This window comes from Pristiophorus japonicus, chromosome 12 (assembly GCF_044704955.1).
Source record: "Pristiophorus japonicus isolate sPriJap1 chromosome 12, sPriJap1.hap1, whole genome shotgun sequence".
Classification (NCBI taxonomy): Eukaryota; Metazoa; Chordata; class Chondrichthyes; family Pristiophoridae; genus Pristiophorus; species Pristiophorus japonicus.
In genome coordinates, this window is record NC_091988.1 from 12424854 (window position 1) to 12440413 (window position 15560).

General features: G+C 44.6%; 1 protein-coding gene across 7 annotated transcripts in view; it reads left to right on the forward strand.

The window, feature by feature from the left end:
• The window catches only part of foxp1b (forkhead box P1b), a 551692-nt gene that overhangs the window by 380840 nt on the left and 155292 nt on the right, over positions 1-15560 (forward strand). The window contains exon 1 of one of the 7 annotated variants that reach the window (XM_070895174.1): positions 3462-3488. The exons of the other annotated variants lie outside the window; for them this stretch is intronic. The gene's annotated coding sequence lies outside the window, so the exon portion shown is untranslated. Of the gene's footprint in view, positions 1-3461; positions 3489-15560 lie in introns of those variants that run through there. 7 annotated transcript variants of the gene reach the window in all.

Here is a 15560-nt window from a genome sequence, read left to right on the forward strand (position 1 = left end):
AGGAAGGTAATTGCAGTCATGGAGGGGGGTTGGGGTGGGGGGAGGGGTAAAAGTGAGGAAAATTCAGTCATTGGGAGAAGGAGAGTGCAAGAATGTTGTGGGGGGGGGGGGTGGCACAGTGGGGCACTGTTATCTATGCAAGGCTGAATGTGACAGAGATTTCTGGGACAGAGGAGGGAGAATTATGTCGAGCCAGTGAGCTAGAGCACACCCCGTCATCAAGATCCACGGCGCGGCCCTGGACAACGTGGACCATTTCCCATACCTCGGGAGCCTCTTATCAACAAGCGCAGACATCGACGACGAGATTCAACACCGCCTCCAGTGCGCCAGTGCAGCCTTCGGTTGCCTGAGGAAAAGAGTGTTCGAAGACCAGGCCCTCAAATCTGCCACCAAACTCCAGGGTTGTAGTAATACCCGCCCTCCTGTATGGCTCAGAGACATGGACCATGTACAGTAGACACCTCAAGTCGCTGGAGAAATACCACCAATGATGTCTCCGCAAGATCCTACAAATCCCCTGGGAGGACAGACGCACCAACATTAGCGTCCTCGACCAGGCCAACATCCCCAGTGTTGAAGCACTGACCACACTTGATCAGCTCCGCTGGGCAGGCCACATCGTTTGCATGCCAGACACGAGACTCCCAAAGCAAGCGCTCTACTCGGAACTCCTCCACGGCAAACAAGCCAAAGGTTGGCAGAGGAAACGTTACAAGGACACCCTCAAAGCCTTCCTGATAAAGTGCAACATCCACACTGACACCTGGGGGTCCCTGGCCAAAGACCGCCCTAAGTGGAGGAAGTGCATCCGGGAGGGCACTGAGCACCTCGAGTCTCATCGCCGAGAGCATGCAGAAATCAAGCGCAGGCAGCGGAAAGAGAGTGCGGCAAACCTGTCCCACCCTCCCCTTCCCTCAACGACTATCTGTCCAACCTGTGACAGAGACTGTGGCTCTCGTATTGGACTGTTCAGCCACCTAAGGACTCATTTTAAGAGTGGAAGCAAGTCTTCCTCGATTCCGAGGGACTGCCTCTGATGATGATGATGACCCTAAATCTGAATAAGTGGCAGCCACAGAGGGGGGGTAGTGGGTGGGGTAGATTCAGTGGCAAAATATAAAATAAACTTTTAAATGTACTTTTAAAAGCATCTACTCAGCTCCTTTTCTTAACGATATCAATGTGGATGCTGGCTAGAAACCCAGAAACCTGGGTTGTTCCACAGCAGCACTCTGTTGCTAGAGTTGCATGCAACTGCATGCAGACTCGATCAATCTTTTCAGTTTATTTTTTACTATGAACTTTATGTACACTATGTAGGAGCTATTGTTTTAACAACTTACATTAAGTGACATTTAACATTCAAAACCCCATCGCAGTGAAGACGATGGATGTAACAGATACTGCAGGCAAATGTTGACACTTTTATGATAAATTATACCATAGACAGAGCCTAACAGAGGAATTTTCAATGCATTTTGACTGTTGCAACCTACTCAGTATTTTTAATATAGTAAATATATAGATAAAGGAACATACAATAGTCAAATATGTATGGTTTTCATGGGGAAATAGAGCTGTTATAATTTTTGGGCTCTCCTTAAATATTTTTCTCGTGTCCAATATCAAAATCCATTTCAATAAACAAGCTCTCACTCTTTACTGTATCTGTAATATCTGATAAGATAGTGCTTGAAACAGAACACCTTTGTTTCTGTAATCTGCTCATTGGAAATGACATAAACTCTCTCGTGTCCTTCTATTTTTTTTTGATAACTGACGAACAATCACTCTATGTAGGTTGTGTGACAGTGGTTATAATCTGCTAATAGCTTTATTAAAAGTATAAAGTTAACTGTAGCAAAAAAAAACATTGTATATTCCACAAGATTACATTGAATTTACATTCTTGGTTCACAAAAGTAATAAGATATAGTGCTTCACTAATTCTCCTTATAACACCGAACTTGGATCAGCTTGTGCAATACAAAGTTCATGCATGATACTAAATGCCTCAAGAAGCCTTCGTGTGCTCATCTCTACATGGTCTGCAGCACAGTAGAAAGGAGGAACTACTGAATTGGACTAAAGCTGCTGAATATATTTCTCTGCTTGGACATGGAGCTGTCAATCAACCCCATCCCCCTGGAGGGTTCCTGAGGCACTTCCTGCCATAAGAATCAGGTTACTTAAAATCTGATTTTGTAGACATTTGAAATTGTCACTCATCAAACTAAAGATACACTGCTTCTGACACATTTACTGCGCAGCAATGGCACAGGAAACCTTTTTTTTGCAGGAAATGTGAGCGGAAGCCATTTCCACCAGATTTCTGCCTTTAACCATGAGTCTCCTCACACCTCTACAGTTCTCCCTCTGTCCGCCTGCTGAGTCACCACTGGCAGCATTTGAATGTATCAAAGTGCGAGCCAGTGGTAAAGCAGCTCCAAATCTCCTGGATTTGGCCCGCTGCAGCATTTGGGTAAGTTACAATGAGGAACAACTGTTGAAGGTGAAAGTGAGGAATTCTTTGAATTAAGATCTGAATGAGTGAGAGGTTTTGTGTTTATCTTCTCTGGTTTGGTGCTACGCCCCGTTGCCCTCTGGGCACAGATGATCTTTGTGTGTTTATAATTCTATAGAAGTGTAATGAAAGTATTTTTAATAGGACATGCAGTCAAGTTACTAGAGAGATAAGTGAAAGGGCCAAACAATGTTCCTCCCATACTTGTTTCCCCCTCAAATCAGCTGCAGGTGCAACTGTCTTTTTAAAGACTGCTCAGAAATGTCACGGTAGTTCCATTGCTTTAGTTGGTTTTACCCAATTCCTGCACCAATGAGAATGCAAATGAGTAGTCCCAGGAAGCTCATGTCTATTTCCCTCTAGAGGTCAGCCGCAGGCACAACACTTTGTATTAGTTTCACAGTGACTTAGCGGTATATATTTGAATTAATGCAGGTTTCCCAGGTAATTCTGGGAAGAAGCTTTTCTACATTTCTGGGGAATAGAAGGAATGAATTCTCCTTGTCCGTACTACCTGCTCTCAACTCCAACCCATCCAGGTGTACATACATTCCTCCCACTGCTCTGCTAAACCCCTGTTTCCCTCCCCTCATTCCTGCCGACCGGCCCACCCTCTTCCTCCAAAATCCTGACCACTGTGCTTTTGTCACCTTACAACCGTCCTCTCATGGTGCCAACGAGGAAGTTGAATTTTGAAATATTGAAAGCTTCTTTGAAGGGAAGGGAAAGTTAGAACGGGGTGAGAAGGAAGGAAACAGGATGTGGGTGAGAGAAAGTGGGAGTTGTTGAAGGGTAAAGGATGAGGTAATGAGAGTGGAGCAAGAGGTAGGAGAGAATACAGTTGTTGAGTGGGTAATTCAAAGGGGAAGAGATCGGGGTGGCAATGGGAGTGACGTGGATTTAAGGAGAGAGAGGTAGCAGAAGAAAGACCGGAAGAGAAACAGCAACACTAAGATGATAGGTAAGAGAGCGACCATATTCTCTAATTTACCAGGTGCAGCATCACAGGAGATCCACTGGCATTATAAAAATGCTATATCTGGTGTGCAGTTCTTCATGCTTCCGGGTATAGATCGGTGTCACAGTTCCTTGTATAACAATTTTTATATCCCATTTTCATGTGGCTGCTTGCCTACTGTGCAAAGTTATTTCAGCTCAATATAAATTTATTCCAGCTGATTGGCTAATATGCTGGTTTATTAATTATAATTTATTAATTGTAATTTAATCATGCACAATTTTTTTTATAAATGGGAAAGCAGTCCAATAAAATCACTTAAAATACTTGTCAGAAGAATTTTGTCTCTATTCCTTCCCTCTTAGCTTGTCAACTCAGGGTTGAACATAAGAATTCTAACATAATACGTGAAAAAAATCACATCTTTCCTTGTAACATATTTAAACTTGTATCAATAAAATTGTCTCCTGTGTCTTTCAGCACTTTTATTACTGTATTTACATGAAGGCCTCAACATCTCTCCAAAGCCTAGGGTTTGAGTATCTAATCTTTCCATATAAAAGTCACTCTTGTCAGCTAAAGTAAATGACCAGACTCCCCTCCCCAGTGCCTTCCAAAGCATCCCTACCCAAAGCTGTCAGAACCCTGACATTTCCCTAATGCTGTCACATTCAGGCACTCCTTCGGTGCTATTAAAGCCCTTCCCCACAGTGCTGACAATCCCAGAAATCTTCCACTGAACAAAACTCCACAACCCCACAATCTCGCTACCTGTTTTACCAAACCCCAAGTTCCCCCTCTCCAGTGCTGCCAAGGCACAGGACCCAGTGCTATCAAACTCAGATTCATTCTTTGCAGTGCTGCTAACCTCAGAAATTTCTACCTCCTGCCATACTGCTGCACTGCAGGATATGTGACTCAAGAAAGAAATTAAGGAACTTGGATTTATATAGCACCTTTCATAACCTCAGGACATCCCAAAGTGTTTTATAGCCAATGAAGTACTTTCGAAATGTAATCAATGTTGTAAACATAGAAAACATAGAAAATAGGTGCAGGAGTAGGCCATTCGGCCCTTCGAGCCTGCACCACCATTCAATAAGATCATGGCTGATCATTCCCTCAGTACCCCTTTCCTGCTTTCTCTCCATACCCCTTGATCCTCTTAGCCGTAAGAGCCATATCTAACTCCCTCTTGAATATATCCAACGAACTGGCATCAACAACTCTCTGCGGCAGAGAATTCCACAGATTAACAACTCTCTGAGTGAAGAAGTTTCTCCTCATCTCAGTCCTATCTAAATGGCCTACCCCTTATCCTAAGACTGTGTCCCCTGGTTCTGGACTTCCCCAACATTCTACCCGCATCTAACCTGTCCTGTCCCTTCAGAATCTTATATGTTTCTAATGAGATCAGCTCTCATCCTTCTAAACTCCAATGTATAAATGCCCAGTTGATCCAGTCTCTCCTCATATGTCAGTCCAGCCATCCCGGGAATCAGTCCAGTGAACCTTTGCCTCACTCCCTCAATAGCAAGAATGTCCTTCCTCAGATTAAAACATTTACGCCCCGTCGGGGAATTGAACTTCGATCTCCCGTGTGACAGGTGGGGATACTTACCAATGTACTAACAAAGAACGAACTTGTAATGTAGGAAAGTACTACCAAACCCAAGGACTCATTTCCAAATCTGCAAAACACCAAGTTTATTTTGTAGAGTGTGCTAAACCCATGACATTCGCCCAATAATGCTGCAAAACCTCAGAACTCCTGCTCCATTCTGATAAAAACCAAAGTGCCCCCTACCCCTCCCATGCTTGTACAGCCTTAGGACTTTTGCTCTTTTCGCCCACTACTAAACTCCAGGACCTCCCTCTGAGATTGGTAATATTGATACATTGTGCATTACATGGTATACCACCCCTATTGGTGCAATGCAATGTATCACCTGACTCACCATGAGCAACTAGCAATATTATAAAATGTTATATATGCTCACATTTACTGTCTGCAACACTTCAGAGATCTGATCGTACTATTTACAGTGCTTGGACACCACTTAGTTCCCAGGAGGGATGGGGAGACACGTATTATGCCACTATGTTGCCCTGGGATTTCAGGAGTTTTTTTGATTTGAGCGGACCTGGTCTTATGCCTACAATTGGCACAGGCCCAACGTTGCTGCAGAAATAAGTCAGGAGGGAGAGTTCCTGATCTTCCCTCTTCTATTTACCCCACAATCACCCAGAGGTCTCCCAAATGCAGAGCTGCTCCAAAAAAACTGAACCTTGAGCCAGGGCCCTCTTTGGGTCGGAGCGTCCGAGGAATGCCCGGGAACAAGACAAAGAAGAATGCCACATTTTCGGATTTCTAAGGGGACCCTTAGTATAATATGTTTACAAATATTACTATTGAGCTGAACTTAGTTTTCATGGGTGAGTTCACAGCATAGCAGGGTTGGGAGATATGGATTTTCCCAATTACAATAGTGACTATGTTCCAAAAGTAATTAATTAGCTATAAAGCGCATTGAAACGTCCAGTGGTCATAAAAGGCACTATATAAATGCACATCTCTTTTTTCTTTTTAGCAATCAGGCAAGACTGTAACCGACAATGAAAGATAGTGTAATATGCTTTTGATCATTCACACTTATTGCTGCTGCAACAACTCAATTCATTTGAACTCAGCTAGGACTATTGTCAAGTTAGGGTAGTGGGTGTGGGGTAGCAAGTTTGCCTGACACTGGAGTCAGGCTGACTAGAGAAATACGGTCGTCTTTATAGAGAAGAGGCCAGAATGCGGGGGTTCAATTTCCAATAGCGAGTAGTTGTGCAGAAAGTAACGCAGTTCTGAAAATATAAGTAAGACTATACGAACGGCAGGATAAATTCATTATTTATCATTATTAGTAAGTGCGTTTTGATTACAACTGGTGCTCTGAGTATCTGAACATGCTGTGAAATAAGGCAGCTCAATGATTCTTATCTGGCCACATCTCACCACTTGGTCTGCTTTTGGAGAGATTGAAGCAGTATATATAGGTGAAAGACACAAATAACCAGTTCGGCCACATAGGGCTACCATTGTCACATCCCCGGGTAACGCTGTTGAACAAGTAGATATACAGCTGTGTGAATCAACTACAAGAAGACAGTCAGACCACTTACAGGAGCAACTGACACCATTGAACTCAAGAAGATATGTATGACAGACTTGAAATACAATGCCATGGCAGATTAGTCTGGTTTAATTTCTCCCAATGAGATCTTTAGCCCTTTGGCCTCACTACACCCATTGTATCAATCACAGATAAGTCCATCTCTGATCATTTCATTGCTCTCCATCCACATCCCCCTCCCAACCCTATTTCCTTCTGTGTCCGCCCCTGGAAAAAGCGCTCTCCCAATTTACTTACAACTATATTTTTTAAATCCCAACTGTCTAGCCTTACGCCCTCCATTCACCAAGACACTTCTGTAGCCTCACCTCCATCTTTGATGCCCTGGTCCCCATTAAAACCATTACTCTTTCTCACCCAGGCCATTCCTCCTGATACGGCTCTCATCTTCACTCCCTGAAGTCCAAGGGACGCAGACTTTAACGAATATGGCTTAGCCATTCATCGCCAGATCTGGTGCGACCACATAAAGCACTATCTGCCAAAACTGCTCACTATTTCAGGATCATCCTGGAATGAAAAGATAACCGCCGACTTATTTTCTCTACTGTCTTCATAAATCCCTCTCCCCGGTCTCCTCCACCCTCACCTCCAACAAGTGCGAGGAGCTCATGGACTTCTTTGTCACTAAGATTGAGACCATCCGATCAGCAGTATCTGCCACTTCCCTCCCTTCCCCTAGCCCACCGAGCCAAACTTCCTCAAAGGTTCACCCCTGCCCTAGCCCTGAACTCGCATTTTTCTTTAGTTTCTCTCCTATCGCCCCTCATGCCCTCTCCGAGCTCATCTTGTCCATGAAACTTACCTCCTGCTCACTCAGCCCTATTTCCACTAAACTGCTGACTACCCAACTTCCCTTCCTGACTCCCATGTTAGCTGATAATGTTAGCGGTTCTCTCTCCTCGGGTACTGTCCCCCTCTTCCCTCAAATCTGCCATTATCTCCCTACTCCTCAAAAACTAACCCTTGACCCCACAATCTTTGCAAACTACCCCATCTCCAACATCCCCTTTTCGCTCCAAAATCTGTGCCTATCTTTCCCAGCACTCCATTTTTGAACCCCATCAATCAGGTTTCCACCCCAGCCAAAATACCGAAACGACTCATCAAATAACAAATGAAATCCTATATGAATGTGACAAAGGTAATCTTATCCCTCCTCATCCTTCTCAACCTGTCTGCAGCCTTTGACACAGTTAATTACACCATCTTCCTCCAATGCCTCTCCACTGTCATCCAGCTGGGTGGGACTGCACTCACCTGGTTCCATTCTTATCTATCCAGTCATAGCCACTGAATCACCTGCAATGGTTTCTCTTCCCACACCATTACCTCTGATGTCTCCCAAGGATCTATCCTTGGCCCCTTGTATTTCTTATCAACATGCTCCCCCTCAGTCACATCATTCAGGTTCCAGATGTATGCTGAGGACATCCAGCTCTATCTCCCCATCACCTCTCTCAATGCCTCCACTGTCTCAAAATTGTCACACTGCTTGTTCGACATCCAGTACTGGATGAGCAGAAATTTCCTACAATTGAATATTATGAAGACCGAAGCCATTGTCTTTGGTCCTCGCTACAAACTCCGTTCCCGAGCCACTGACTCCATCCCTCTCCCTGGTAACTGCCTGAAGCTCAGTCAGACTGTTTGCAACCTTGGTGTCATATTTGACGCTGAGTTGAGCATCCGACTACATATCCGCGGCATCACTAAGACCGCCTATGTCCACCTCCATAACATCGCCCAACTCCGTCCCTGCCTCAGCTTGTCTGCTACTGAGACCCTCATCTATGTCTTTGTTACCTCTAGACTTGGCTATTCCAATGCACTCGTGGCCGGCCTCCTGTTTTCTACCCTCCATAAGCTTGAGGTCATCCAATACTTGCTGTCTGTGACCTAACTCACACCAAGACCCGTTCACCTATCATCCCTGCCCTAACCCTGAACTCGCATTTTTCTTTAGTTAATCTCCTATCTCCCCTCATGCCTTCTCCGAGCTCATCTTGTCCATGAAATCTACCTCCTGCTCACTCAGCCCTATTTCCACTAAACTGCTGACCACCCAACTTCCCTTCCTGACTCCCATGTTAGCTGATCGCGTTAGCGGTTCTCTCTCCTCGGGTACTGTCCCCCTCGTCCCTCAATTTTAAAATTCTCATACTTGTTTTCAAATTCCTCCGCAGCCTTGCCCCTCCCTATCTCTGTAATCTCCTCGAGCCCTACGGAACTCTCTGAGATATCTGTGCTCCTCCAATTCTGGCCTCTTGAGCATCCCCTGCCCTGCAGGCCTGCTAATGACTTGTGACAGCAAAATCGGGATCATTAGCGGCCTTGACACACACAGCTGCTTAGGTATACCGTGCCTGTGTAGATCCAGGCACAGAGTGAGGGAAAATTGACCCTCAGATGTTCATCACATTTTCGATGTCACACACTGTCTAAAGCAAATGTGTGTGTCACACTTGCATACAAAAGACAAAAAACTAGGCACTCACTTGGAATGAGCAGACAAACTCTCCAGAAACACAACATACCAGAACCACAACGTATCCAGCCACTTTTTTGATCTGTGTATGAACTCACCCAGTGTTTTTGTGGCCTTAAAAGGGACACACACATGCACTTTAGTAGCATACTAATACGTTGTGCTTTACATGGTACACTGTTGTGTGTGTAGTGTAGTGTATTGTATAGTTTGTGTGCACACCAGGTCCGAGCACAGAGCTGATCTCCAGTCATCTTGGGTAACCCTTGCCACTGGACCAAGACCTCGCTCTGTCAAGCCCGTGTGGTGGCTGGTGTGCAACGGCCACCACACGTTAAAAAAATCCACGCACAGGCATCTTCCACCCTTCAAGATGTAGATTGGGATCTGGAATTTTACATAGATACATAGAAACAGAAAAATAGGTGCAGGATTAGGCCATTCGGCCCTTTGAGCCTGCACCACCATTTAATAAGATCATGGCTGATTATTAGGTCCTTCATTGAAACACCTGTGAACTCATCACGTTTTGACATGGAAGCAAGTCATCCTCGCTTCGAGGGACTGTCTATGATGACACAGTTATTGTTCTTATAAAACAGCACGTCCTCTGACATACTGTCGTCAGCATGGCAGAGGATTCTTTAGCTATAATAAAGACAGTACATCAGGCCAACAGTTTAGTTCATCATAGGCAGTCCCTCGAAATGAGGATGACTTGCTTCCACACCAGAAAAGGATGAGTTCACAGTTGTTTCAATGAAGGACCCGAACTACATCCTGAAGGGTGGAAGACACCTGTGCGTGGATTTTTTAACGTGGGGTGGCCATTGCACACCAGCCACCACACGGCCTTGACAGAGCTAGGTCTTGGTCCCGTGGCAAGGATTACCCAAGACGACTGGAGACCTGCTCTGCTGCACGGGCCTAGTGCGCGCACACATATCGCAGTGTGGGCTGGGCCCGTGCTGCCCCTGGGCCCCTGGCCCCTGAACTCACACCTCCCTTGGGCCCCGTCACATCCCTCCACAGTCTCTCGCCACTCCTGCTGTATCTGCCCACGCTCCAATCACCGACCTGGACCAAAGAACACCAGTGGCAGGTCAGGGCCATAAAAGGAGCAGCGTGGAGGCATTCTACTCCAGGAAGCAGCCCGGGTTGGAGCAGGAGGGCAATGGCAGCGAAGAGCAGTTTAGTTACATTCCGGTGTCACTATTCCTGGTTGCACCTCAGGGTGATCATGTTCTTGCTTGTACATTTCTTCCAATTTATTGGCTGATACGTAATTCAAGCTTCAGGCAAATTACTTTTAATTGATTGAATGCAAATGTATTAATTGTACACAGTTAATACATTTGAATCACATTCAGTCATATGCAAATATCTTAGAAAAGAGAAGGCAAGTAAAGTACACTTGTGCCTGCAATTCCCAGCATACCACAGTGTGACTGTGTGCAGCATGAAGAATTTCCCTTCATGCATTGGTATGAATCTGCAATAACTGCACCCGTGTCTTCAGATAATAACAATATTTACGATTACAGAACAAAGTGCAGCATACATTTGAAATTATTTTTGGAGGTATGGTTTCATAGGAAAACTATAATCAAATGCAGTTATTATTCTAAATTCATAAAGATGACGCAGCAAGAGGCAGTCTGAGATAGAGGGATCAATTAGAGACTCCCAAAGCAAGCGCTCTACTCTGAACTCCTTCACGGCAAACGAGCCAAAGGTGGGCAGAGGAAATGTTACAAGGACACCCTCAAAGCCTCCCTGAAAAAGTGTAACATCCCCACTGACACCTGGGAGTCCCTGGCCAAAGACCGCCCTAAGTGGAGGAAGTGCATCCAAGAGGGCGCTGAGCACCTCGAGTCTCGTCACCAAGAGCATGCAGAAATCAAGTGCAGGCAGCGGAAAGAGCGTGCGGCAAACCTGTCTCGCCCACCCCTTCCCTCAACGACTGTCCCACCTGTGACAGGGACTGCGACTCCGTATTGGACTGTTCCGCCACCTAAGAACTCACTTTGAGAGTGGAAGCAAGTCTTCCTCGATTTCGAGGGTCTGCCTATGATGATGATGAGAGCTCTTATTATTTTGTTTACATTGAGAATTTGAAAATGAATATTTACGTCAATAATTATTTATGCAGCTATGCAATTTAATTATCCAGGTGCACTGGGCAAAGGCATTTATTTTTCAGGAACTCATAAGAATATAAGAAATGGGAGCAGGAGTAGGCCATTTGGCCCCTCGAGCCTGCTCCACCATTTAATAAGATCATGGCTGATCTGATCATGGACTCAGCTCCACTTCCCCTCCCACTCCCCATAATCCTTTATTCGCTTATTCGCTTATCGCTCAAAAATCTGTCTAGCTCCACCTTATATATTCAATGACTCAGTCTCCACAGCTCTCTGGGCAGAGAATTCCACAGATTTATAACCCTCTGAGAGAAGAAATTCCTCCTCATCTCAGTTTTAAATGGGCAGCCCCTTATTCTGAGACTATGTCGCCTAGTTTTAGTTTCCCCTGAGTGGAAATATCCTCTCTGCATCCACCTTGTCGCGCCCCCTCATTATCTTATATGTTTCGATAATATCACCTCTCATTCTTCTGAACTCCAATGAGTATACGCACAATCTACTCAACCTATCTTCATAATCAACCCCCTCATCTTCAGAATCAACCTAGTGAACCTTCTCTGAACAACCTCCAATCCTTCCTTAAATACGGAGACCAAAACTGCACGCAATACTCCAGATGTGGCCTCACCAATACCCTGTACAGTTGTAGCAGGATTTCTCTGCTTTTATACTCTCATCATCATCATCATAGGCAGTCCCTCGCATCGAAGATGACTTGCTTCCACGCCAAAAAGTTCACAGGTGTTTCAGTGAAGGACCTAATATTCCAGGTCCTGAACTATATGTTGAAGGGTGGAAGATGCCTGTGTGTGGATTTTTTTAACGTGTGGTGGCTGTTGCACACCTGCCACCACACGGGCTTGACAGAGCTAGGTCTATCCCCCTTGCAATAAAGGCCAACATTCCTGATTACTTGCAATACCTGCATACTAACTTTTTGTGTTTCATGTACCAGGACCCACAGGTTCCTCTGCACTGCAGCACTTTGCAATTTTTCTCCATTTAAATTATAATTTGCTCTTCTATTTTTTCTGCCAAAGTGGATAACATTTTCCCATATTATACTCCCATCTGCCAAATTTTTGCCCATTCACTTAGCCTGTCTATTATCCCTTTGCAGATTTTTGTGTCCTCCTCACAATTTGCTTTCCCACCCATCTTTGTATCATCAACAAACTTGACTACATTACACTCGTTTCCATCATCCAAGTCATTAATATAGATTGTAAATAGTTGAGGCCCCAGCACTGATCCCTGCGGCACCCCACTAGTTACAGTTTGCCAACCGGAAAATGACCCATTTAATCTGATGCTCTGTTTTCTGTTACTTAGCCAATCCTTATCCTTGCTAATATATTACCCCCCCACCCCGTGAACTTTTATTTTATGCAGTAACCTTTTATGTGGCACCTTATCGAATGCCTTCTGGAAATCCAAATACACCACATCCACTGGTTCCCCCTTATTCACCCTGCTCGTTACATCCTCAAAGAACTCCAACAAATTTGTCAAACATGATTTCCCTTTCATAAAACCATGCTGACTCTGCTTGATTGAATTATGCTTTTCCAAATTTCCTGCTACTGCTTCCTTAATAATGGACTCCAGCATTTTTCACAACTATAGATATTGGTCTATAGTTTCCTGCTTTCCCAATGCAAAAACATTTACTTGACTGTCCCTGGGCAGAAATCTTATAAACTTCTTTCCAAATTCTTTAACTCAAGATGTTCTCTTCCCCCACCCCTGCAACAGAATAAGCTGTGATTCACTTTTAGCAATGCACAAGAGAACCATTACAATATAATAAAAATAGGTAATGTGTGCATTTCCTATCCATCATGTCACCATTTTTGGTTGGCTCAAATTGTATATTTGCAAACCAGCAACAACTCAACACATTGGTAGTGAATCTATTAAATACACATCCAAGCAATAGATCATGAATGATTAACGAGGAAAACCTAGCAATATAAGTCAGAAAACCAATCAAATTAATCTTTTTTTTTCAGTTGTCATCATTGTTTTCGCAGAGACTGGTCAAAATAATATTTCCAGAGTAGAACATGATTAAGGTTTCTGGAAGGGCAGTGCTAATATTCCAGCTTGGGAATAAGTCCTAAATGTAAGCATATTGATTTTGAGGCCTTTCAATAGCACTAAACTCTGTTACATGAATGTTTGGTAGAGAAGGAAGAATGTTAATTAGTTTTTTGTTTAAAGTTTTATATTTTTCTTGATCCCCATTATAAAAACATATATACCAAGCAGATGGACTGCAAAGGTTAAAAAAAAAAATCTCCCCCATTCTCCATGCCACAATTTATTTATGTAATTATAACGTGAGCAGAATGAATGAGAATTTTTTTATGTGCAGTGACCGATGAAAACTATATGTATTTTTTTATTTTCCAGGTGCCAGTTATTAAGGAGCACTTGTGTAATTGTTGCAAAATTGATCTTTTCAAACATAGAAACATAGAAAATAGGTGCAGAAATAGGCCATTCGGCCCTTCGAGCCTGCACCACCATTCAATAAGATCATGGCTGATCATTCACCTCAGTAACTTTGTTCAAAATCGCTCCCCCACAACAGTATAAATTCTGACTCCATAAGCAATACTATAGGAGAACTACTAGTAATAATAGGAAAAGCTCACCAAAGATGACATCTTGTTTTTGAACAACTGTACAACGGGCTCTAGAAACATCTACCTTAAAGTTCACTATGTTGATGCTGTGGTGTAATGGTCATAGCCCGTGTGGTGGCTGGTGTGCAATGGCCACCACACGTTTAAAAATTCCACGCACGGGCATCTTCCACCCTTCAAGATTTAGTTCAGGACCTGGAATATTTGGTCCTTCATTGATGCACCTGTGAACTTTTTGGCATGGAAGCAAGTCATCCTCGACTCGAGCGACTGCCTATGATGATGATGAATGGTCATAGTAACAACTTTTGCATCTGGTAGGCTAGTAAATCCTGAGTGCATTGATGACTTTCGCACACACCTGCTAAGAACTCTTAACTACCTGAATTAATATAGACCTGCGCATTGAATTTCACAGGGCTGAAAATCCATGGGGTGCAAAGGTTCATCGCCGCCTAAGTGCCAGGACCTTTGCCACTGATCCCACAAAGTTTGAAGGATCAGTGGGACGTCCACTAATTAACTTGCCACTGATAGTCACGCGTGCAACTAGGGGTGCATCTCGTGCTCCTGCCCACTGAAGAAGGCACATACTGCATCATACTGTGCTATGTCTGTGGGTGGGGTTTGGTGTCGCAGACTTCCAGAAAGGTTAAGGAACTGTCATGTTAGTCCTATTTATAAAGGGCCTGCTTTAAAAGTAGAAAAAAAAAAATTCCTTGCCTGAAATCCTTGGCCTGGATCTCAAGATGGGGCCCACTATGACCATTCAGTGCCTGGTTTCACCACCACCAGTAATGCGCTGGGCCTCTGTCAAGCCAGGGATTTGGGAACACCAAATGCTGGGAGTCCTTTCCTCCTTGCCACATCAATGGCCTTATTTGGTACATGTGAAGCCTCTGTCCCTTACAAGGCCACACAGAATCCCAACATAAAGCTGGGATCTGGCACTGACTTATCTGAATCTATGCTCTTCTGGTTCACTCCCATTGGGTGCAGATGAAAGAATGTGGATTTTTAGCCCCAGCGTCTTTTGGCTTGACATTTTATTTAGAATATTTTTCTCTGGTTCTGTGTATAATAAGACTTCCTCCACTTTGTAGCAGAATTGTATTTGGCCGGGGTGGGGGCTGGCTGCTGAATTTAACGGCAGGTTCTGATTTTAATTCTTTTTATCCGTTTATCGAAGCAGTCAGCTAGATTGAGAGGCTGTCAGGCTGTCGGACGTAGGCATGGGGAGGAGGAAGGCCAGGATCGTCGGAGGGAGTCGGGCTACGATCAGGGGAGGGGATTGGCGCCAGGGTTGCCGGGGGGTGGGGGGGGGGGGAATCGAGGAGGAGGGGTCAGAAAGACAGGATGGTGGGGGGAGGGGAGGGTGGGGGTCAGAAGACCGGGAGGGGGATTGGAGATCGGTCCAAGATGGGGGAATTGGATGCTGAGTGGGGGGAGGTTGGGGGAAGAGCGGAAGAGTCGGTCGTGGCGAGGCCGGAATGCTGGATCCAGCAGGTAAATAGAAAAACACTTACCTCCTGGATCCAGTAATCCTCGCCTTCCTTTAGCTGCCGGGTTGCCTGTGGCTCTACTGTCAACAGTGACATTTATAATGG